This window comes from Pelobates fuscus, chromosome 13 (genome assembly GCF_036172605.1).
Source record: "Pelobates fuscus isolate aPelFus1 chromosome 13, aPelFus1.pri, whole genome shotgun sequence".
NCBI classification, from domain to species: Eukaryota; Metazoa; Chordata; class Amphibia; order Anura; family Pelobatidae; genus Pelobates; species Pelobates fuscus.
This window is the reverse complement of record NC_086329.1, coordinates 95,660,835-95,683,883: the sequence shown is the minus strand read 5'-3', so window position 1 is coordinate 95,683,883 and position 23,049 is coordinate 95,660,835. Positions and strand designations below refer to the sequence as shown.

Sequence of the window (23,049 nt, the reverse complement as noted above, 5' to 3'; positions counted from 1 at the left end):
TAGAAGCTGGTTTAAAATGCTTTAATTCCCTTTTTTTGATGTACTATTTTAGGACTGCTATAGCTATCTTCGTTATATGCTACCTTTTCAGGTATATCTCTGTTTGGATTCCTCTTTAGTTTGGAAACTGTAACTAAAACCATTAAGATAATGAATTTATAATAATGTACCCGTTTTGTACCAAAAATCATTTACATTATACATACAATTTTTGAGTAGGGATCGGTGAAGACGTCCCTTACATTCTATTCGTGCTTGTAGCCCCCACTCAAGTGTTTTTGCAGTAAGAGCCAACATCCCCCATAGCCTTCTCTACAGGCACTGGGTTCCATCTTCTGTTAGCTCTCCTGTCCAAATGACTATAGAATCACCTATATGAGACCTCAATGTGGCAATGACAGCTGTCACTTGGCATCTGGAAGGTAATGTTTATATATTAAATTCAATATGAAGGCAGCTCTTCTTTCCTTTGCAACGCAGCATCCTAGGAGTCAATGCTTCCCTTTATTTCCCAAGATACAGCGATAACTCCAGGCTACTGACCACCCTTTGTGAAAAAGTCCACTGTTCCTTCTAAGCATTATTTTCAGAAACCTGCAATACTGAACCAGATTTTAATTTTTTTTTAATCCTCAGCTTGGTTTTATTGAAGTATGTTTACAATTGGTTCCTTTTTTATTTATTTTTTTATTTACCATATAGTAAAGGCACTATCTATCAGGATATATAGATCTCGGCACAGTATGACTTTATGTTTGTTTGTTTTTATGTTTACATGGTTTGTCATAGACAGTGAATAGCTATTTAAGGTTCTTTCAAGTTGAAGTGAAGACACTAAATTTGGTATGTCGTCTAATTTATAATTAAGGTGATAATTAAGGGTAATAAATTAAAAATGTAGTATCTTAGAGGGCTAGAACTGTCGGAACGTATTCACTGTTTTATTGTCTATTGTTATATTTTTTAAATGTAAGTTTTTTTACTGTCTATTATGATACATTTAAAAAAATAAAAATAAAAAAAATTACAAATCACAATCAATCTTTGTACCATCCATAACTAAGCAGGCTGCGTTCAATATGCAGATCTGAGGTTGTGTTTTTTCTAAAGATAAAAGGGTTAACTCCAAGCACCATGGCCACTTCAGTGATTTTAAGTGGTCATGTTGCCCAGGGTCTGTATTTGCAGTGTTTCACTATGAAGTGCACATTCTGAGTTTAAACCCTCTGGCATTGAAGGTCTAACTCCACCTCTGGCCACGTGATTGGGACGTCATTAGCCAGCCTGGAACAAAAGTTCTGGGTTTCTAATGTGAACTCTGTGCATATTGGGTAGCATGCTGGCGTCAGACAGCCAATGATGGCATTGACCCCTTTTCATGCTGCCCATGGCCTCCCCGTACATTCCCCTCCAGCAGCTAGATGTAGCAACATCAATGGAAGAAGCTTGGGTTGAGGGTTGGAAAGTGACATACGTGTTGGTACAGAGATAAAAGTTTATGGTTTATTTACTTAGTTGTTTATTTTTAACCATGACTAGAGGGGACCAGCTCATCAAGGGTTACTCTAACTAAAACTAGTGCATTTCTTAAAATACTGCTTATTTGTTGTAGCAATCCTTTGACTAGGGAAAATAGTCTTAAAACTGTATACTATTTTGTGGGATGTGTTGTACTAGGAAATGTATTGTTTAATCTGAGCGTCTCGCTGGTAGCCAGGTAAGCGTTTCAATGTGTGCTTGGGAAATACATTTGTAGATAAGCGGTAAGCAATTTTGGAGACTGGGAGTAAGAAGGGGTAAAGCTGTTTTTAGACATTAATAATAATATTGAGTACAACTTTAAGGATGCACCGATGAACCCAAGCGTAAATATGATGAAATATAGACACAATTAAAAAGGCATTGACTTTAACCCTGTGGCTATCCGTAATGGAGTTTTAATGGTTCCCCCCTCCCAGGAGAACCATTACCTCTCGCTTCCTCTGAGTATGTACAGTCTGTTAGGGAAATAGACAGATTTTACAGTATGCCAAGGGAGCGCTTTCATCACCACGCAGAGACGAAAAGAGGATTTGTATATCAGGAATCGGAAGCATCACAAAGGGGTAAATTCACTAATCCATGTGTTGTGACAAATTTTGCACATTGTACACTAGAAGGGCGGGTTGGAAAATGATACATTTACATTGAGTAACATTTTTCTACTCTCTGATTAGTGATCAAAAATCCTAAAATCCTAAAATACTTCCCTAATAGGCACACAAATCTTTTTGGATACTGTGAGTCTGATTTCAAACCATCGTAGCCCATAATTCTACATCATTCTGTGTTCTTACCCCTGACATTATAGTTCATTTGGCCACTGACAGCTGGTCAGCAGTTCCCTGCAACCACTGCCCCTTCCAATTTCAGATTCGTCAGCCCCTCCCAACTTCCATAAGTGAACTGCAGCTGTTTAATGGAAGGCCTGATTGTATGATGTTACTGCAGGGGCGGGATGGGATGTGGTTCATTTGGAGAGGGCGCCGTTTGGCACAGGAGGCCGTGTACAAGTGGAGAGCCTCTCCAGGGTCCTTTGTGTAGTTTCAGGCAGAGCAGACAGTGTCTGATGGAAATGTAACAAGCTGAGAAGCTCCTTAGACAGGGCTCATTGAGCAGAGCCTTTCATCTAATTGGCTGTTGGAAAGTGAGACGCACTTTGCAAATGAATGGAGCACGTAATTCCAAAATATAACTAGCAGGCTCATTATTTTTCAGTATGGGTACACAGTTATAGAAGCCGGGCTGTATACACACATGGTTAGAGCAGTCAGAGACAGAAAGTCCCTAACAGTTGTATTTTAACACTGAACTCTCTAGTTCCTACAGTCAATGTCATATGTGTGGCCATACAATGTGCATGCGTGTATATAAAGTGTGAGGTTTTGTTTATATTCGGTGTGTGTATATAGCTTGTGGGTATTTGTATATATTTTGTATGTTTTGTATACATAACATGTGTTTGCATGTTATATATTTATGCAAATGTATGTTTATTATTATTATTATTATTATTATTGCAATTTATATAGCGCCAACAGATTCCGTAGCGCTTTACAATATTAAGAAGGGGATTTAACTATAAATAGGACAATTACAAATAAACTTACAGGACCCTGCTCGATCGAGCTTAAATTCTATAGGAGGTGGGGTGTAAAACACATTAGGACAGGAATTTGCAATCAAATAAGGTGGACTGCCCTTTAGGAGAGGGCAAGAGACAGGTATGTGAGGTATTGGTTAGTCTTGGAGGCCATAAGCTTTCCTAAAGAGATGGGTTTTAAGGCACTTCTTAAAAGATGCAAGACTAGGGGAGAGTCTGATGGCGGTAGGCAGGCTATTCCATAGGAAGGGAGCCGCCCGCGAGAAGTCCTGCAAGCGCGAGTTGGCCGTACGAGTGCGGACAACGGACAGGAGGTGGTCACGGGCAGAGCGGAGAGACCGAGAAGGGACATACCTATGGATCTGTGAGGAGATATAAGAGGGGCTAGAGTTGTTCAGTGCTTTATAGGTGTGAGTAAGTACCTTGAATTGACTCCTATAGCATACAGGAAGCCAATGTAAGGACTGGCAGAGGGGTGAGGTGTGTTTACTGTATGTGCGTGGAAATATATATAATATATACACACACACACACACATACATATATGTTTGTACATAAGGTATGCTTGCGTATATGTTTATATAATATTGCATGATACATGCAGTAAACATCCAGCCAGCAAATCGTAAGAAGGACAGTTCAAGCTCGAAATGATGGTCATTTTTAAATGCAAAAAACTAGGCAAACAAAAAATAAATCATTCACTTACTTTCCAAGCAGCATCAGAGACGTCTCTCATTGAGTTCTGTGGGGGTCTGATCCAGCAAGGGTTTATGGGATATGTAGTTCAGCCCTAACAGCAGTTGCATTTGTCAGTTCTGCTGGTGGCAACAGTTGAATAAGCTGATAGTGGCCATACTTGAGTTTCTATCAGTCTATGACAATCCTGTTTACAAATTTGTGAATAAGGCTGTGCATATCGTTTATCGAAATCACTGACTGATATGGCTCGGGATGTCTTAGGTTACAGGGAAGTAGAGATGGGGACGACATGGTATGTGGATATGCAGCATGTGTACACCATGCACGTATTTTACAGTCAAAGAAGGAAGTGTTCATATCAGATGATCAAGGGACAGAACAACCGCAGCAATGTTTGCCAACTATGTGCACAATAACATAACTAACACCGGTTGTTGGACATGTGCAGTGTCCCTTTAATAATAATTAGCAGGCAGGTAACAAAGCACAATGTTCTGCTCAATTTTAAGTAAACAATGCACAATTAAGAAAAGTCTATGTTGGACAAAATAAGGGAACCAGCCAGAACAGAAGTCATATACAGAAGATATCAAGTGCACACACGTTCAAGAGGACAGTGATCGAGTAATATTATCAAATGATGGTTTTATTTCACTTTATCTTTCCGTGCTCTAGAAATTCAGTCTGGGCACTTTCATTGGTAAGACTCCCATTTAGCATCAATACAATTGAGAAGTGCTAGGGGTGCCCCCCTCAGAACGGTCTTGCCCCCCACTTACTTGATCTAAAACGAATGTCGCAGGTATGTGGCAAGCAAAATGGGATTTTGACCAAATGAAATGAGCAAAACCGCAGGAATGCTTAACAAGCCTACTACATCTCAGGAGCTGTCCAGCATCAACAGCAGTGACACATGATAGAGTTCATTCTATACCTGGATTTACAGATATAAACCAGATATGTTAGCTCGTAATGCCCCTGTAAACTGCATCTTAAACATGGGTTAGCGTACCCAGATTTATCATACATGTGTCAGCTATTAACACAGGAGGAAGAAATCACCACTCCCCCACCAGCTAACTTAGGAATCTCCCCTTTTTTGGGTGGTATATAGATAGTCATTTCAATTGGTAGTTTGGATGCAACCACGAAAGGACCATGGCAAAGTGAAGACTCTGCTTGCAATACTTTAAGCACTATAAGGTCAGGCCTCATACTCGCCTGTCTTGGGCAGAATCTTATGAAGCAAAGATTCTTTGGGTGGCTACTCTGTCTTTGCTCAGACAGGTTTTGAGTGGCTTGACAAAAACAAGAACCCAAAGGTCTTCTCTTCTGCAACATCGATAAAGCCTTGAGTAAACTTCCACATATCCACTCATCCTTGGCTGGAAGTGAGAGGCTGTGAGACCGACCACTTTGGATGGATAATTTCTATTTCTCCCAACTGCCCCGATTTCGGCAGGATAGTCACAATTTTCAGGTCCAGTCTTGCCTTAGTCCCCTGGTGCCGCACTTTTGGGGACACCAGGGAGCTGGCAGCAATCACACTCCTATCACTCTGGCAGGCAGCTCAGTTCATTAAAGTAGGTTATTCACCTCCCTGTCTTCAGCTGAGCTCCGCATGTCTGGACTCACATGGAGGGGTAACGTGAGGTCACGACGTGGCGCTTCATTGGCTGGCGCCTGAAATTTCCGGATGCAAAATACGGCGTGTGGTGACTGGGGTGAGTAAGTTATCAGTAATATCAGTAAATTACAAGGCCGGCACTGATTATTGGTAAAATTCTGAATATCGGCTTTAATCATTGTCGGAACCGATACTTGATCTATTTCTAATCTGTACACCCTCCACATTTTCCTATCGATGTTAAAGCATGCCATCATGAACTATTTGCTTTTCATGCACAGTTGACTGATGGCTGACTAAGCATTGTGTGAGTTTTAGTTACAGCTTGAATGCCAGATGTTTGCTTCCTTTCTCTGGGTGCAATGCCGACTTACTTATTTCCGTGTTAGAAATACAGGCGAAGGCAGACGTATTTAACTCCCGACTCCCACACACATCTCTGTCACACTTCACCCTCTGTTCATCCAAGATTGTGCTATTAATAATTCACTCCTGGACCATTTCTTTGTAGAAAGGAAACTGAAAAGGTAGGGGGGATTCAATTTCCCATTCTCACCTCTGCTGAAATGGGCACCTTTCTGCTCTGCAGATTGATGATAGCAAAAAAAAAATCCAATTTAATCATTCAAGGTGTGTGATCACAAAGCAAAATATGTCCCTTTACAGATTTTATAAGTTATTATTTTTTCCCTCCCATTCATTACCTTTACATTTATAAATACAGTTTTCTTATAAGCGCTAATCAATTTCTCAGCCACGACCTATGGCCTGCTGACTCCTCTCTTGTTAACGAAGGCAGTTACAGGGCTAGTTAACGAAGGCCCTAAAGGGAAATACTCAAGGGACCATCTAAGGCAGTTAATTTGCTGTGTCTGGTGTATTTTGTTTTATTTTTTTAGGTTTGTATTTTTATTGACCTGTTACATTGATATTATATTCTATCTGAGAACAAACTGTAACTTGGGTGGTTGGAATGGACACTGAATACAATGTTACACAGTTGAAGGAATGTGGCGATTATGGGACCTATAAGTTGAAGGGTACCATTATTCATTTTAGACTCACGGGTTAAGTAAAGCCCCCAGGACGAGCTGGTCTGAAACATGTTGTACTCGGCGAGGTTAGCTCAGACCGGTCACCTTCACATTCTGTAGCACTCACCAATTTAATGGTTTCATGTATTAAACCTTTCTGAATAAAATCAATCATTCCTTAGATTTTCTATAATATATTGCTGACCTACCAACATAATCGCTAATTAGTTAAGAAAGCATGTAACCTTTTTATACATAGATATAGAGGAGTATTTATGTAATACGTTTAGAAGGATGTGTACATAGCAACACAAGTAAACCTGTGAGCCAAGTTAACAAATGTCTAACATTTTCAGTGGTTATCTGGGACTCAGAGAGGACATAGTTTATAAGGATGGGCAGCTAATGGCCAATCACATGATGACATGCATATTGAGAGCTAGCTCCCAGCTCTGTGCATGGGAAACGTGTGTGGACACTGTGGTATGTCCAATGTTGTGTGAGCTACTATACATCTGTGGATGCATTCCATCACGATCGTGGTGTTCTTTGCCATCACAGGATGGATTCAGGATGCTTAGACATTGTTAAAGGGAATCTCCAGTGCCAGGAAAACAATCCGTTTTCCTGGCACTGCAGGATTCCTCTCCCTCCAACCCCCCAATCCCCAGTTGCTGAAGGGGTGAAAACCCCTTCAGTGACTTACCTGAGGCAGCGAAGTGTCCCACATCGCTGCCTGCCCCTCCCCCGCTGCTCCACCTTCTGCCTACGTCGGCCGGTGGGCGAGACTGATCCCGCCCACCGGCCGAGGAGACCTAATGCGCATGCGCGGCAATGCCGCGCATGCGCATTAGCGCACCCCATAGGAAAGCATTGAAAGCGATTTTCAATGCTTTCCTATGGGGAATTGAGCGACGCTGGAGGTCCTCACACAGCGTGAGGATGTCCAGCGACGCTCTAGCTATAGAGCAGGAAGTTCCCTCTAGTGGCTGTCTAATAGACAGCCACTAGGGGAGGACTTAACCCTGCAAGGTAATTATTGCAGTTTAAAAAAAACTACAATAATTACACTTGCAGGGTTAAGGGTAGTGGGAGTTGGCACCCAGACCACTCCAATGGGCAGAAGTGGTCTGGGTGCCTACAGTGTCCCTTTAAGAACAAAGGAGGTGACCTATGATATTTATAGAATATATAATAGCCAAGTCTTATGATTCACAATGCTTTTACAAAAGATTAACCATACACTCAGTCATTTAGCACTAGCACTATTTAATTTCTTTCCCATGTTGGAATTAGTGTAGGACCCTCCGATATTGGGGTACTGTGAAGTGGTGATGGGTTTAACACGGTATGTTCATACGGTGGAACTGAATCCCTATATTTGTTTGCTGCGATAGGTGATTTAGTAGCCGCTTTAAATTTAAAGCTGTCATTTTTAATACAGTGTTCCTGAAAGGACTATAGTCACCAGAACAACTACAGCTTATTGTATCTGTTCTGGTGAGTATAATCATTCCTTTCAGGCTTTTTGCAGTAAAAACTGTGTTTTCAGAGAAAAATGCAGTGTTTGCATTACGGCCTAGTGATACCTCCACTGGCCACTCCTCAGATGGCTACTAGAGGTGCTTCCTTGGTTAGTGCTGCACAGTGTGACTGCTATTCAGTGTCTCCAACCTCTGCATGCAGGAGATACCGATTGACTAGCGCTGTGTTTGACTTGTGCTTGATCTGCCCCTGATCTGCCTCTTTGATAGTCTCAGCCAATCCTATGAGAAAGCATTTTGGTTTAGAGAATCACTTCTGATGATGTCAGCCAATCGTGCAGATCAGGGGCAGAGGCAGCAACTGCAGACCTGAATACAAGTAAGATTATACTATATTTAGGAGGGCACTGGGGGGCCAAGAGGGCTAGATAGTGTTTTTTCCACTATAAGGTCAGGAACACATGTTTGTGTTCCTGACCCTATATTGTTCCTTTAATTTATATGTTGTATACATTTTAGTCTTTATAACAGCACCACTGCTGAGAAATTAATTTTCTGGGTGTGCACCCAATTCTCCCTTTTTCATGCATGTTTGTATTCCAGACCACCTTGCCCCCCTGCTTCAGAGGTCCCTTTGGAGGTGACTACAGGAAATGATACATTTGAGGAGTTTTATGGATAGTAATGTCACGTTAAGAATATATTTTTATTTGTTATAGAGCAGATTTGATTTGCATTGTGAGTTTTTACATCATAAGACACTATCACTTTAATTGCTTGACACTGTGTTTTTTGAATTGTGTTTTTAAATCACATTAATTTTGTATAATATATATTCACAATGCTCCTACAATTTTGGTCTTTACGACAGCACCACTGCTGAGAAGTGAATGCTCCAGGTTTTCCCCAATTTCCTCTTTTTTTAACTCGCTATATTGGCTCAGTTTCTGCAATCTCCCTGTTCCAATATTTATTTTCCTTCGTCCCAAGAGACTGAGATCATGTGTACTGGATAATTGTTTTGGGATCTGAAAGACGTCTAACCAGTAACTAATTGCTTACCCAAGACAAGAATACCGGTAGTTTGAATTGGGTTAAGTCAAAGCTTTGGGTGGAATAATAATCATTTTATTCAACTTTTTTCTGATCAATTACTTTTATAAGACAAGTAACATCAGACAAGTAACATTTATTTCCTACATAGCTAACAACGACATGTTTTTAATCCAGTAAATAAAGGTGACTGTCCCTTCTGAAAAGGGCATTGCATGCAAATCAGCTTACATTTCAAATGTTTTCTAGTCTCATTCTGGGCAAAAAAAAACTGTTAATTTGATTCCCAATTAACATCTCTGTTTTTTTCACTATTTTCTGACTTTTAGTAAATTAGAGGAACACTCCAAGCACCATAATCACTGCAGCACACTCTAGTGATTATGGTGCTAGGTGTGCCCGGGGCAAAGTTATCGTCGGAATAGTTAAAAAAAAAAAAAAAGACTAGAGCTTAGTTGGAGATTTCTTGTTTTCAAATACGTTTTTGTAGCCGAAACATTGCTATTTTAATTTAATTTGCTAAAATTCGTAGTTTAGTGTATATCCCGTGTCTGGATAGCCCAATTAGCGTGAAATTTTTTTTTTTGTTCCTATATCACTTTTACCTCCTCTTATTAGTTATTATTTTTTCACATTGCTCTTCTCGTATTAATTGTAACACACTTATTATTCCAGAACCACCAATACACACCCACCATGTATGTAAACTTTTTGGACCATCTGACTTTGAATAAGTGACTGACCTTGTATATCACAATAGCTGCTTCCTTTAAAATCAGTGAAAAAGGCACCAAAGAATGGGCAGGATCAGGGTCCCTCGTAACCTAATCTTTTTTTTTTAATTTTTTCTTCACAAAGATAATATCTGTTGCTAACTTTGTCATCTGCATTTTTATATTGATTTGGATTGTGTTTTAGGATGGAAAATATTTTCATATATTTAGTGTCATTGCACTGTGGGGAGTAATATCGCCTTATAGCTCGTTCCATCCATTCATTAATCAACTCCTGCTTCCCTTGCTTTTTTCTCTCCACTTTCTCTTTCTATCTCGCTTGTCCCTCGAGTCCCATTTTATTGCTTGTTTTATTAGATGGTTGATGCCTCTCATTGTACGGCTGTCTGGATTTCCAAGCCCTGTAATAATCTAGAAGGACACAGATATCCACTAGCCTTCCTTCTCAGAGAAGGGATTTGGTTCCCGAGTTTAATCAAAACCTCGACATTCCCTGCCAGGGTTTTGTGACATGAAGTGAGCAATCGTTAAATCCCCACATTCACAAGGTTATCCTTGCACACATAATTATTTAGCTGCTGTTAAGGTCAAACAAACATTTATTTCACCATCTGTCCAACTAATTCGACAAAGTCACCAGTCCTCTTAACGCAACTTTGATTACATGAGCAGCGGAGATATTCTTTAATGGAACGTTTATTGAGATTTGGACATATTCCTGCTACTTAGGTAATAAATACACAGGTCTTGAGTTACAAGTAGTAGATTATATGTTGCTGTGTTAGAAAGGTTTAGAAAAAAGCTTGCTATAAACACTCATCCTCCTACCCCCACCCACCTTGCCATTTCCACAGCTATAAAAAGGTGTCATTAAATGTGACTTCTGTCTTTATTGAACTGTTCTCTGCTTCCATTTCATTGCTACCTGGCCAGTTTATGGCTCACACAGTAACATTGCATTATACCAATGCTCGCTAATCTCTTATCATTGATCAGGGTACCTCCATTCACTTTCAGGTAATCCGTGGGAGTTGAATCAATAGAAATGCAGGTTCAGAGTGTCATGATGATATAGGATTTTGAAAGGGGAGAAGGGAAGGCAGGATTTTAAGGAAATAAATAAAAATGATTATCCAATTAAATGCATCTCATATGTGCCTTGAAAAAAGGTTCCATTATAAGCCTTCTGAGATGGTCAACATTGACTCTGAAGAACCTCACCATAACCCTGAGATGGGACAATTAGTTCTGGAATAAAGTCCAAATTAATCAAACAATTATCAAACAATTCCAAATTTTGCTCAGTCAAACTAAAATATAAGAAGTCACTCAAATGGCCGTATGGTCCTCTTTTTAAATGGCGTTGGTGTCAGCTGAATACAAATCAGAAAACATGATGATGGCATTGATCAGATATTTTGTGATAGAGCTGACAGACTCCAATCTGATTTCTAAAAATTAATACTCTAAGCACCATAAATGCAGGAGGACTGACTGAGGACAAATCTGCTCTCTTTAGGCCTGCCCCTTTCACGCACACTTGCCAAGAGGTGAATTTATATATGTTTCCTCTGCCCATACAGGTACTTGTACTATCCTGACAAGCTTCACCTTGAGGCTGTCTGGGAATTGTAGGTTAGTTGTCAGATTTATACTGTAAACAACTGACAACCAAACTCTGTTCCCCAGCAATCCCTGGACAGAGCTCATTTGACAAAGTTACCTATCCTAAATTTGTACTAAATGCTATTTAGTGCTGATATTTTTTTTGATTGTTTGTTTTTTTGCATGTATATTTAGTTTCTGGTAGAAAACTCATGTTTTCTAAATACAATGTAATGATCTCAATGTAGAACAGACGAAAACATTGATGTTAGAGAAGCAAAATTCAATAAGCCGTCTCATATTTTTCTTTTGTAACAATGCGTCTTTAACACGTTTGATTCCTCAAAGCACAGGAGAGGGCAAACAATGTGCCAATGCAGTGATCTGCAGCTGTAAACAGATTGTGGGAGGATTAACTTTTTAGGAGACATATTTTTTGACCTTGAGTCGCCCTTTGCAGCTTGTTAAAATGATCGTGTACATGGGGGCATTGTGCTTGGGGTGGGGGGTTGCTGGGCATCGTGGGAAATGAATTTGCTGCATCTCTGCCAAGAACGTTATATCTCCTGCTTATCAGGGATGTCTCACTTTACTTTCCATCTGGCACTTGTAAGAGTCCGACAAGGGCAGAATTAGTCGGTCATGTCTGGCCTGTCCGTTTATCAGCTCCTCGTTCTTAGTGTGTCTCTCTTGGCCACTGTGTGTGTCTCCGTGCGATGGCCTTGCTGCCTGGCGTCTTCTGCTGTCAGACACTCAGGTTATTCTTGTTGTTGCGCTCATAACGTACAGGGAATTTCAGGTAGAATGATGTCTGCCTGCCTAAAAGATTGCGCAGTCTAATCATAACTACAGGAGGGGATTAGGGACATTGTCTTCACCGCGGCAAACGTTCCCTGTCCTCAAATAAACAATAAACCACTTAGAGCCACTGTCTGGGCCTGCTACCATATCAATCTCTGTTTGGAAAGATAGCTGCTGCTTACCTGCAAACTTATAAATTGCAAAGCCTACGTGAGGTTTAACAATTCTGTTAAACTAGCTTGTGCCCCACTGGCTAGTTTTGATAGCAACACCTATTACCCATATCCAGCCTATTCGTCATTAGATTTTGTTGGATCATGGCTCCCATCATCTTTTCACACTACATTCTGCCTTTCAGTCATTGCTGTTGAGCTCCAAGAGTTTCTTTAGTTAGTTGAACCAATGTACCGCCGTCTGCAGTGGGATTATACAATGCCATTATCCCTGGGTAGACTGCAATACCCATGCAAACGTCAAGTTACAACCCCATAACTCAGAGCTCCAGAGTACAGAGCAAGACAATATTCTGTGCATGCACGCAGCATTTAGTGAGTTAGAAACCGTAATCATTATTTACTGTGTCGAAGCAGGGGCAACCAAAACATAGCTCCTACCATTTGGCTGACAAACCATCTTGGGAGTTGTAATCCTAAAGTAGCTATAGCCACATCTGTCATAGCACTTTAAATGGGTTAATACGAATTGCAGGATGTACGTTAGAATCATTTCCTACAAGAAGTTCAGTGCATTGCCATAGATGTGCTCTTTCCTGCTTGGAGAACCAGACTACAGGAGCGATCCAATGCTGGGAAACTTTTTATCCTCCTTGGCAGAGGCAAGGGGGAGCTGCACCCTTTCTGTGCACTCTCCAGCTCAGCGGGATTAAAAAAAGATTAATTCATCACATGCGCTGCCTCTTTTAATACCTCTCTGATAACCCCCCAGCCTTCGCAGTCATGGGAGAGGTCTCACAATCCAACCTCTGCTTCCCGTCTGGACGGCTCAGAGTTTACGGGGTGAGCAAACCCACTGATCCCAGATTAAACTAGCTATCCAGCCAGATTGCCCTAATTAACAGTGAAGGCAGAAGATGCCCCCTCCTTAATTTAACAAAGGAGATGTACTGAAAACCACAAACATAATTAATGTGAATTGATTGTCCTTTCTCTTTGCTACTTCTGCAATTTATTAATCAATAAACATGTTTCCATTCCTGCTCAATTTCTTATTACCTGTCGGCCTTCGGAATTGTAACATTTCATACTATACAAAGTCCAGACACAAAAGTGTACACTATGGATACTAGAGCAAAATATTCCACGGATATACAGGCAGGGGTATGCATTTAACTCTGTCATGACCTAGGCTTTGTCATATATTTATATTATATGATGGGGTATTACATATTACAAAAACAGTACGTAGGGCTTCGTCTGTATGTTAAACCACGTTAGTGTAAATTATTATTGTTTACTGAGAGGCTTAGTCCATTCTCTTTTTTACTCTTTTGTTACTGTTTGTGTTTGAATCCATTATAGAACTGATGAGTAAGTGTATGCACGGTGCTACTCACGCGGTTTGTAGTGAAATGACATGAAACTAAGCTGTTTCTTTGCTAAGCTGGTCTAAACAGCCTTTTACAAATTTTCAAAAACAAAAACAAAAAAACACTTCTTTGCAAACATCACACACAAGGCTGGATAAAAAAACTGTTAATTAAGATTTGTTTTGCCCGTGTGCTATTTGATTTTCCCTTTAACACTATCACTAAATAAAGAATACAGTTGCAGAACTATAGCCAGAAAAGTGAATCCTTACGCAGCCAATAATGTTCTGTGCCATCATACAATGAGCCGGGTCTGAAGCAATGCTTCCGTATGGTAAGCTGCTGTGCATTGTGTGGCGTCATGGGCTTTTAGAATAAACAAGTGAAGCTGGACTATTCACTGGCCTAAATCCTGCCTCAGTGTTTCCTTGCACTGTATTTCCTGCTGAGATATGTGTATTACCGACGAGACAATTGGTACTTTTGCCCTTTTGTTGCTCTAATCCTAATTACACTGCAAAAGCAGCGTGCAGTGTTATCCTTTTGTTGTACTAGTAAATTGCAAAAAGCAGACATGCTCAAGTTTGGCCCTCACAGGTATCCTGAAAGAAACACTATAGTGAAAGGGATACAAACATGTATTCTTGAGACCATATTTCCAAAAACACTATTTAGGTCCATGCCTCCTTATTAATCAGTGTAAAAAGGTGAATTTAGTCACCTTTATTATTCCAGCGACGTGTGGTTCCGTTGCAGCAGGCTCCGCCCCTCCTGGGCTGAGATAATCAAATTTGATAGTCTCAGTCAATCCAATGCTTTCAAATAGAAAAGCATTGGGAGGCATTGCGCATGCGCAGCAATTGCCGCACTGTGCTAATCAGCATCTCCTCACTGACACCGAAAGCACCTCTAGTGGTCAGCTGAGTGCCTGCCACAAGAGGTGTAACTAGGCAGTAATGTAAACACTTTTCTCTGAAAAGGCGGTGTTAACATTAAAAAACCTGCAGCAACATACTACACTCACCAGAACAACAACTACATTAAGCTGCAGTTGTTCTGGTGACAATAGTGTCCCTTTAATATTTTCTGCAAGGAATATTCTATCTAAGTTTAATTTCTCTCTCGAAGTTTGCTGAAGATTTAGGAAAGAAGCCTACTGGCTTAGTCCCTGTAACTACGAGCTGGTATTTGTGCAAACAAACTGTACCCACAGCACAAGCCCGTGGCATTTTAGACTATTAGTTGCTATATCATTTTTATTTTTAACTAGCATTATCGGTTGTATCTTTTTTTTATTTTATATAATTCTAGCAATATTTCTATAATGCCTTTATTCCATGGCTAATGCCCTTCGATTGCAAGAGCACATCATTCTCTCCTCTATATCCTCACATCATCACTATCCCATTGCACCTCCCGGGCAGGAGACAGTCTTTATCTATCAGGACCACAATTCAGCTGCTATTTTGTTGCTAGAAATTCGGGTGGAGATTTTTCAGTTGACTACCCAGGTCATGCTTCTAGATAAAAGGGGACCGGAGACAATGGCATCCATTTATTATGCATTGGAAGTAATTCTACGCCTTGTCATAACTGCCAAGCTAACAGCGCAGTCAGAATTTCCCCACATCTAACAGCCCAGAGAACGTGCTAGTTATCTACTTATAAAATGAATCCCATCTTTACTAAGCAAAAAAATGAAAATGTGGCTGTGTGTTTAAAGAAGAAAAAAAAGCACAATTGTAGCTTTTTGTAGTACTATAATTTCCCAGACGAATGTGTACGAATTGCTAGCTGCAGTCTGTTGGCTGGGAATGATAGGATATGCTTTGTATAACATCCGGAGCTTCACAGGTCACAAGCACATGCATTTGTATTTGACATACAAATAACACGAGACACCCCAATGTTATTGCAGGGAGACAGCAGAAAAGAGAGATTTCGTGTGGTTGCTGTCTGATCTATGCAGGTTATCCTCTGTATGTAAGAAACATGCAGGATAAAACCTCTGGTGGGTATATCATCGAGCGATGATTTCCCAAGTGGATAAATCACAAAAGGGTTGCCTGCTGTAAGAACTGATTATAATTTAAAAATCCCTGGAAGGGTCCGGATTACACGTAACTTAGAGAAACCCACAAATTAGTTAACTGCACATGGATAACTAGCGATCCAGTGACCTGATTTGCGGTTGGTGACACAGAACCCTAGAGAATACTGAGGTTGATGATTTCTTATAGCACAGATGCAATCATGGCTGAGAGTTCTCGGATTTTGCACTAAAAAAAGGGCAGTCATTTCTGGCCCTTCAGCTACTCTCAGTATTTTTCCGATGGTCCTTATGGCCAAATAGCCATCATGAAGACCATGTTGCACGGCTTGCGTGTCTGACAGTGGTGCAGTTAGCGCAATACGTAGTCTCACTGCCGTGTAGCAAATAACATAAATTAAATTTTAAACATGAATGCTGATGTTGAAAAGGGTCCAAATAACAAATTTAAATCCCTTTTTACTACTGACTGAATAAACCAGTTTTCTGCTGTGTGTATTTACTTTGTAAAACGTCAGGTAAGGAATCTCAGAAGCAGCAGTCAGAAAAAAACAATATCAAACTCAAGAGTCATGTATATGGTATCGGCAAAGTATGTAAGGAACAATTAAGTGGACTATGAAGGCATAAGTTTACAAAGTGCTATTGTTTCTGACAAGTGACTTTCCTGTATTATGTAAAACCTCACTTTGTAATTAGAAGTCTTATTGAAACATTGTTTTGTGCAGGGTGTCAGATAAGGTGAGTTACAGGTAATATAGAGATTTTACACATAACTTTCATCCCATATTTATTCCGCTTGTCCCAGCTCTCTTTTTTTCTGCTTTCCAGCACCCACTTATCCTGGCTCTGCACAAAACTGTCCAGTACAATTTATGTTTCTTCTCCGAAACAGCAATCTATCTCCTGTTTTCACGCTGCAATGTGACTAAATGTGGTTTTCTGAGACGAATTAGGGCATGAAGCACTGTGACTCTGTTTAGTGAAAAATGGCAATCAATAAAATAGCTTACATCACTGTTTGGCTAAGAATTGAAACACGGAAGCTCTCTCAGCACAGCTGCTGTGGATTGCCACTCCCAAGACTCTCAGTCACACATTCAGCTTGCTTAGCATTTCTGTGAACTGAATTGGCAGTCATTGTGCAGGTAATCAAAGAGACATAGACCTGCAGTCCATTTGGAGAAACCATCCATCATCTCTACAATGCACTTTTTTCTAGTTCAGTCTGTCCTTACGCCACTGCTGCTATGTACCTCAAAGGCACTTTTTGTAGGCAATACTTGGGATTTTCTTATTTAATGAGGCCCAGAGTAGCCTTCACAGAATAAACCTATTGCAGTAGTAAAATTAAAGATATCTTTGTGATAATGCACTTTTATAGAAGACTAGCATGGTATCTACCATGGGCCTTACCTCAGTCCTGGCTCATTTGGGGTGATTTGTGAGATGTTCTGGATATTGTGGATAATTTGACCGAGCCTGCAATATAAGAGATTATTACGTTTAGGATAAACAGCGAGACATTAGTCATACATCTCACAGGTATTTTAAAGCTCACTCACAGTTATCTAACTTAATAGCAATGCCACAAGGATACCATGTAAAAAAATGAACCCGTTTCAAATATTCCATCAGGCTTCTCTAATCTTACAGCCGCATTGATTGTGAGAACTAATTAACCCACTTATTTTGCCAATGTGATCCGTAAAATGTTCCTTCTGAATTATATATTCTACTTTCAAATGTGTTTCTGTATCACTGTGCTGTATTTTACCCACAAATCACAAGAGAAGACCAGACAGTCAGTTTCACCATACAAAATCCTACAGACATCCCACGCGTTTCAGGTCAACTAACCGGTGTAACACCAGCTAAGTAGTCTCTAAAGGTAAATTATCCTCTTTTATCATCTCTATGTTTCTGCAATCAGAAGATTGCTAGAGTTACTAGAGTTTTTTTTTTTTAAGTTTTGTAAAATCTCCCCTTTTCTGTAGGACCCCATCCTGTCTGAAAATAGATTTTATTGTATGACTTCATGCTAGGTGAGGCCTCCCTTCCTGTAAACCAAGCCTGGTCCCATTTTTTTCCGGGGTATAACCCCCATCTTGTTCATGGAATTTGGAGCATGGGAGATTTAGTTTGGCAAGTGCTGGAAGCATCCCCTCCATTAAACAGACAACATGGCAAGTTCAATTAATTCATTTATCGATTTTCCCCGATGCATATAAACATTAAGATGCAGCTCAGTTCATATATTTATACTCACTCTTTCACTATAATACATCACTGACTGATAAGCACTCTGCTGGCAATGATCTCATCTGGTCGACGGCCAAACACTCTGTGCTAAAATAACCAATCTTTGTCTCCTTCAGGGGCCCACTACAGACCCTCCTGCCACTTCTGCTCTGACAAATGCAATTGGAGACCACAAAGTCATCCACATTCTTAGCAGTTTATTTAACTAGCTATAAGGCAAGCTGCCCCTCTCCTCTATCAAACACTCATCGGAGCTTTCACAATGCCGCAAAAAAGATTTGGGGCTGCTTGCATGCCATGGCTGTGCCTTCCGACTTACAGACTTAAAGGAGTTTTTCATGCATTGCTCATACCATAAGGATATTAGACTGTCAGCCTCCACGATCTATTACGTACAGGTGTACGGCAATTTCTTGATACCCTCTAACACCATAAAACCAATCCACTGCCAGGAAGACGGCCACCCGCAGAGGCAGCAATGGTGGTCCCGGTCGGCTGGGGTGATATAAGCACTGAAGCGACTTACCTATTCATGATTACTATTTACTCACAAGGCTTTAGTTGTCTTGCACGATGTATATACTGTACCAGCATGTATTAGTGCATTTATAGCTAAGTCACTGTTCCTATATTACTATTACGCTAACATAACTAACCTGTCAAGCGCCAATCATCTTATTTCACCTACTGTTACTTTGACACTCACGACATGTAACTTGTGCCCTAGTTTATGTTCCCTGTTGGCAGCCTAAATAATTGTTAAAATGGAAGAGAAATGATTAAATCTTATTAAGCACGACTGAACCTAATTAAGCAATTAGAACCTGTAACTTTTGCAAGCAGCTAATCGCCTATTGTGTTAGCGTGTTCCTACTCTTTAAGTTAAATCTACATAACAGGGAAATATTGAACCTGCACATTTAACTTATACGAAGCTTACGCACTTAATCCCATACAACTAGTCTATGTTAGGCGACTGAACTGCATATTGACTAAACCTGTTACAAGAACAACGTTTAACCATAATATATATATAAAAAAAAAAGAGGTACAAGTACTATGGAAATGTTAGACACCACTGTTATTGAACCCTATACTGTATACTAAATGCGCATTTCCCTCTTTCTATTCTGTATCCCATCTAATATGCCTCAATAAAATACAGATTGACAAAAAAAACAAAAAAACAATCCAGGGTATAACCTTCACGTACCCAGGATTATCCAGTGCAAATTTCCTGAAGCACATAATCGGATAGCAGGTCTATTGTAGTAAGAACTAGACTAGAAATTGCAAATATTTTAACTTCCCTTACTGGAATGCATCTCGTAAATGAAATCTCAGCCGGGGGGCGGAGCCTAGCTTCCTAGCAGGGTGGACGTGCTTCACAAGTGCTCCTGCACACCGTCGACTGAAACGGGGGATAAACCCCGATCCATCGCTCACCCACTGCTGGGAGGGTGCCTGCTGAATGGGGGAGACCGAGGGAATCGTTTTGAGGTCAGACACTCACCCGTGCCCCAGCGGATCCCCACAATCCCGACCTGAGGCCTAACTGCGACCGAGCCAGGGAGAGACGGCCGCTCTCCTGGATGGTAACCTCGCAGGTGATACCCACGCAGCACTCACCTCCAACCCCCCCCCCCCCCTGGACCGGCGGGGGTCATCCCGGTCCCTGCTGGGGACGATCACCCCGACAGCACAGCCAGCACAACGACGACACGAAGAGAAAGTACTAGGCCCTAATCAAGATGGCGGCACAAGCACGGTCTTACAGAAACCGCATACTCCACACGCCACCCCAGCACATAGGGGTGTTCTTTGACAAGATTGGTGCCAGCCTGTGGACTACGCTACACACTCGGAGACCAGCCTACATGAGGGCAATACAGGAGGTGGCAACATGGATTCGCCCGGCAACACGACGCCGTTTGGGCGGGAATCCCCCTCCACGCAAATACAAACGAGGCAAAGCCCAATTAAGGCATCAGCTCCAGCACCCAAGCCGACTGTCACCTGCCAAGCCCCTGAAACAGCAGGCCGGCACATCCCGGACCGTCTGTCGGTCACCACTCTTATCCCCATTGTTAGGCAAGCAGCAGACCCGCTCATCACGGCGGGCAGGGGCAGAAAGAAAACATAGGATTAAACTCACAGATCCCAGGGACTGCTACTCCCATAACCACAATCTGGACGCTCTCAGATCCAAAAGCCCGCAACATCCGGCCTCACCCCGGGTTCCCATTACAGATCACCGGATTACAAGCAATATGAGCCAGCGGCAAAGCGTCTATACCCCCCTCCATAGACTGGGCATCGGTTAAGCGGGAGAAAAGACCCGGACCGCCTGCCAACCAGCTCCGGTGATGATGCCGTCATAGAAGACCCTGCAGAACACATTTAACCTGGCGAATATGTAAAATGAGCGGACGTTTATAATTTTGTAATTTTGTTTATCATTTTATAATCTTACATTAGTTTATATCACTACAGCAGTTAATCACTCTGCATACACATGTGTTAATTTCAGTCGAGGCCTGTTACCTCACATTGATTATTAATAGGCGCTCAACTAGTTCTCGATCTACTCTGAGGGTGCTGTTTGCGGTTGTAGACTGCCCCTACCGCATAACACATAACATGGAACTACAAGCGATGGCTCGGGCATTGGGACCCGTCATATGTTAGTTTAAGCGAGAATGCACGGTGATACGCAGTATATATAGTATAACCTGGAATGCCTGACATAAATATACATGCATAGTCTAAATACACATTAGGAGCCTAAACGATGAAAACCCTATGCTATTATGTCTGTAATTGCAGCACTCCAACTCTGTGTCTCTCCTATGTCTTTACCTGCTAATGTTAACCAGCCAGTTATCTTCAGTTTCAGAAATTCAAGCATCAGTATTGTTTTTGTTTTTTTTACCTACTCACAATGTCAGTATATGTTCGGATCTTTATTGCTTTATAGTGCCTGTTACACTGACATGAGCTGCAGTTTAACCCTGAACCAAACATGACACTTATAAAAAAAAAAAAAATGTGCAGATGTAATCTATGTCGATTTAATGGCCGGCACCTGCTGTTGTGGCAGTGCTGGCATGTCTGTTATCACTATGCACGCCAAAATAAAGAATTTAAAAAAAAAAAAAAAAAAAATGAAATCTCAGCCACTTCAAGACTTTACTGGGACAAATCCCATTGATCACAAATCAATTTCAATCACCTGATGCATGCAGGCTGCAGTCACAAAGTTTAAACAGCAGACACTCAATGTGACAGCGCCTCATGTAAGGACGTCAAGGGTCTTTATTATAACCACGTATACAGAGCTCTTAACCATACAGGGGGTATATTCATTATAAACTTGGATCATCGTATATATTTATCACTTAATGACTCAATTATTGCCATTAATTAATTACTATATCAACTTGTATCAATTATGTAAATCAGGCTAAAAAAATATCTATCAGGTCTTAGATACTAATGTTTTAAATTCATTCCATGTATTTATTTTTATCTCTACATTTTGATTAATAAAACTACACTAAGGAGTCACCACAACCATTTCTAAAGACAGGTAGGCATTTCATCCAAATTCACATTGCCCATGATCAGCTGGTAGATTTATTATCCGTGATCAGCTGGTAGATTTAACGCCGTGATCAGCTGGTAGATTTATTATCCGTAATCAGCTGGTAGATTTAACGCCGTGATCAGCTGGTAGATTTAACACCATAATCAGCAGGCAGATTTAGATTTCCTCCATTTAACCATCATTATTGAACGAGTGAAAGGATAAATGCAGGTCATTTATGCAGAGCAGTCGTGGGATAAGGTCCTATAAGTGGGTAATCACCTTGGAATCCAATAGAGCTGTTTGCTCTACTTTTGCCCCATAAATCTTTATTAATCAATTTCTAAACAATACATAGGACATACCTGTGCTGAACCGAAATGAAGATTGAAACAAAATTTTTACGTGCAACTTACTTTGACATAATCTCAGTAGACATCTGTGGGTTGACCAGTATTTTCAGTTTCCATCTCCAATATAGAAACATGATGTGAGGGAGACTGGAAAGTCCCCTGGGGTTTGATTAGAAGGAAACTGTTATAAGTTTGGCCGACGAACTGCTGCCCTTTTTTCCACCTTCCATTGCATTGAGCACGTCAGATGCTAAAGACACCAGAAATACTTTATGGTAAATTGCTGTCTACCTGACGATTCGTAATGATATTATATGGGCCTGTTCTGCTTTTATTGCTACAATAAAGGCTTAATTTCAGAAGCAATGAATGAAGAGACAGGTGGTTAAAAAAATTGCTCTATTCTAATTTGCTAGTTGTGGTTTCAGCCAGTCAAAATACAGATGGAATTCAACTTGTTATCACTTAAAATAACCTAATTTCAACTGGATTTGCAATTTTCCTGTGTACTTAAAGTGACACTAGAGTCACCAGAACCACTTCAGTTTATTTTCGTGGTTCTGATGTCCATAGCCTGTCCCTGCAGTGTTAGCACTGTAAACATTGTCTTTTCAGAGAAAAGGCAGTGTTTACATTGCTGCCTAGTAACACCTCTAGTGGCTGTCACTCAGACAATCACTAGAAGTACTTCCTGGGTCTGTGCTGCATAAAAGATGCTAAATGTTCCCTGCAGAGATTCATTAATCAATTGCATGTCTATGAAGAGATGCTGATTGGCACACTGCTTAATTGCCACCCAAGGCTTTCCTATGGGAACGGATTGGTTCGGCTGAGGTCATCAAGCTTGCTGATTTTAACCATGGAGGCAGAGCCAGGCAGAGCGAGACTGGTGCGGCGTGGAAGAAAAGGTGAGTAAAATCACCTTTTTACCTGGCTGGTAAACTAACCAGCCACTTCAGCTCTATCCAGGGCCATCTTTATTGCAGGGCAAACGGGGCAGCTGCCCCAGGCCCAGGTACTCCTGGGGGACCCAAGGCAGCTGCCCAGTGGACCCCACTGCCCTTAACTCC

General features: G+C 41.0%; 1 protein-coding gene across 3 annotated transcripts in view; it reads right to left on the bottom strand.

Moving 5' to 3' along the window:
- Positions 1 to 23,049, bottom strand: part of SEMA6C (semaphorin 6C) — a 150,189-nt gene that overhangs the window by 74,156 nt on the left and 52,984 nt on the right. For all 3 annotated transcript variants that reach the window (XM_063439853.1, XM_063439852.1, XM_063439854.1), the window contains one exon: positions 17,195 to 17,260. The gene's annotated coding sequence lies outside the window, so the exon portion shown is untranslated. The remainder of the gene's footprint in view (positions 1 to 17,194; positions 17,261 to 23,049) is intronic.